This window comes from Anser anser, assembly GCF_964211835.1.
Source record: "Anser anser genome assembly, chromosome: 3".
Taxonomy (NCBI): domain Eukaryota; kingdom Metazoa; phylum Chordata; class Aves; order Anseriformes; family Anatidae; genus Anser; species Anser anser.
In genome coordinates this window covers 89,553,531-89,556,773 of record NC_139722.1, presented here as the reverse complement: position 1 = coordinate 89,556,773, position 3,243 = coordinate 89,553,531, and positions in this window count along the sequence as shown.

Here is a 3,243-nt window from a genome sequence, read left to right as displayed (position 1 = left end):
CCCCCGCCGCCGGCGGCGCACGGCAGTGACGCACCGCCCGGCCGCCCGGGCGGAAGCAGCGCCCCCCCCCCCGCTTAGCAACGGCGGGGCGGGAAGGGCCCGTCCCTCGCCGTGGTGCTGAGGGGGAGAGCGCCCCTTACGCGTACATACCCGTTGTGTATACCCTACACACACCGTCTGTACACGCACACGCTCTGAATATTTTATGTATAAGGGTGTGCACAAAGCGCTGGCACCGGTCATTCGGCCGCAGCCTCGCGAATGGCATTTTTCTAGGGAAAAGTTGCCCCAGTGCTTCCCCAACCTGCCAGTCCCCCCCCCCCTCAGTCATGGCTGCAGGCTCTGCTCGGTGACTCCTGCTCCATTCGGTGGACGCACTGGGTGTCGTGAGCTCAAGTTGCACAGGCCTCTCCAGAAAATGTTCGCCCCTGGGAAGCCTGTAGCTGCTCCCCTCCAGGCACTTTGTCCTTCGGTAACCACACCTCAGTCGCCAGACCACGTTTTGTAAGGCCAGGGATGCTAAAGCTTTTCACACAATAAAAGCCTAACACACAGCTAGATTCCTTGTTGTGATGGCTTCAGGCACTAGAGAGTTGTCTGCTGCTTCTCACAAAACTTGAAATCCCTGGGCTTAATCTTAAAACCAAGCCAACAGGAGAGCACTGACAGACAGGAATACTGCACACTACTAGGAAAGCGTCATCTATGATTATCTAGGTGCTGTAAGTTGTATGCCTGCATATATGAAGTTCCGGCAAACGGGACTAGGAGGAAGGAAGTAGGAGCAGCAAGGACAACACTACCTATCTTTAGGAAAATAAATAAATAAATAGGGGTGGGGTGTGTGAAAGGCCCGACTAGTAAAATGGTTATTACATGTTCTCCAAAGTTACATGACAGTTGCTGCTAAAGCTCACCAAGCACTAGGAAGGTGGATTAGATGCATGAGAGGAAAGTGTTTGCCAGTCTGATCTCGGAATCCACAGAAATGCAGTAGGAGTTGAGCAACACAGCATCTCTCTGGTGACAGTCCCATTCCTTCATGCGCTACAGTTCCTTTCTAGTTATTCCTGCTGATGTAGGTATTTTTATCACCCTACAAGGTAGCTCTCCCAAAAGACAGCAGCAAGTCTTGAACATACATCAAGGATATTGTGGATTAACTGTGACCAACCCTACAACTGTTATGAGTTGTAACCTAAATCCTGGATGTGATACCCCAAGTGCTTGATGCCACACCAAGACAGGTAACAGTGCAAGGCATGACCCCTGCAAGTGGACATTCAAACAGGGGAGTGACTGTGATGCAACTGGCCCAGTGTTCAGGACTATTATTCATGTGTGCAAAGAGTCCTTCATAGCAGGTTCATGACTTCAGTGGCACACTTCCTTTATAAAGCAAACAAAAAAGAACACAAGCATCTGTGTTCTTATCTAGGCAAACAACGGTAAAACGAGGTTCTTAAATTGTTGGAATAGATGAAACATTGGTATCTCATTGATACGACAATTCATAGCAACTCAAGTTTTATTCTTCTCCAAATCTGAAAGATAGTTTTATTTGTTGTTGATCGATTTTGTAAAGGAAAAGAAATTGTGATAGGCACATATTGTCTACTAGAAGTTCATGACAAGTCCCACCAACATACAGGGCACTACTGTTGTGCCCTCCTTCAACAGTAATTTCCAACCAATTACTTTAACACTCAGTATGGATTTAAGAACTCACCTCACGAACAAGATCCATACTCACCATCTTCACAGTACTCTAAGAAGCAGGGTCAAGGTTGCAGCGATAGCACCACTAAAGAAAAAAAAACTTCACTGAGCTCCTCCTTTGTAAACACCCACCCTTCCCTGGATGCTGTATCCACCCTTAAAGTATGTTTAGAGTCTGCAGAGACTTCGAGCCCATGCAGCAAATATTAGGGAAGGTCCCACACAACCAACAGGAGAGCGTCACTTACTCAGCAGGAGAAAAAGAAAGAAGTGACCGGTCCAGGCAGAGCACTCAGGCACTAGGATGGGGAGGGGGAAATGACTTGCTCCAAAGAATCATAGGAAAAGGGACCTTGAGACATCACCTACTTCCCCCAAATACAGATGAACTATACATAAATACAGCATTGTTCAATTAAATTCTAAAATAGTTTCCAGTGGGGTATAGACACCACCTTTTGAAATTAACAAAATTTTTGAAAGAAAAAAAAAATAGTACTTCACATACCACAGATTTCGTAGGTGGTGCGGCAGGGAAAAACGTATGGAAAAAACTCACTCATTCGACAAATGTGTACCTGACCTATTTGTAAGGGCTGAATATTCTACATCATAAAAAATCTCCCTAAAGTATTGCAGTTTCTCATTATCTGTATTATTGAGACATTTAGGTAGAAAAAAATGCTACCAGGACTCTCCTTATAGCAATTTTAAGTCTGATTACTTTTAGTCCTTGTCACTATAAGCATGGAAAAACAGATTACTCTGTCTTCAAAACAGCTTTTGATGCATTTGAAGACTCACAGCTGCCTCGCCTTTTTTTTTTTTTTTCAGAAAGAGGGAAAGATGAAGTTTCTTAAATCTTTTGCACGGGGTCACCATTCTTGGCTTTCACATCTATCTGTTTCTCCAACTGTTCCAAATTCACTTTGAAGCACATTCCTTAAGTTCAGACACAGCACTGCTAGGGTCTTCCTAGTGCTGAATAGATGAAGAAACACCTAATGGTACATATGACTTATACTCACTTACGCATTCAGATACATACCTTTGTTTGCAGCAGAAGATTGTTTAATACCTCCCTCGTTCCACTCTCTGCAACTGGCCAATTCTGGCCAAATTTTTCAAATCTGTATTTGACTACAAAAGAGCACAAGCGTAGAATCTTATGCTTGTTCATAATGCAGAGGGGAAGAGAAACATCTCCACTTTAAATCCTTTTACCACCAAAAACTCATTTATGAAATATACTAAGTTGTGAACAGATCTTAAAATAACCTCACCTACATACTTTTCCACAGCTTGTATGAAACACTGTCAAAAGGTGGACAAAAAATTAAGATAGTTATAGCTTAATTTGTTCTCTATCAAAATAACACTATTTTAGCATGTTTTGTGCCTGACATAGAATAGTGGAATACTCTCATCATTAATCATTTTATCTTCTATATGCATACAAAAAAAGTTTACTTCAATAATGAGTGGATGGTGGAAGATAAAGAATTCAAACTAAGCTGGCAGGCC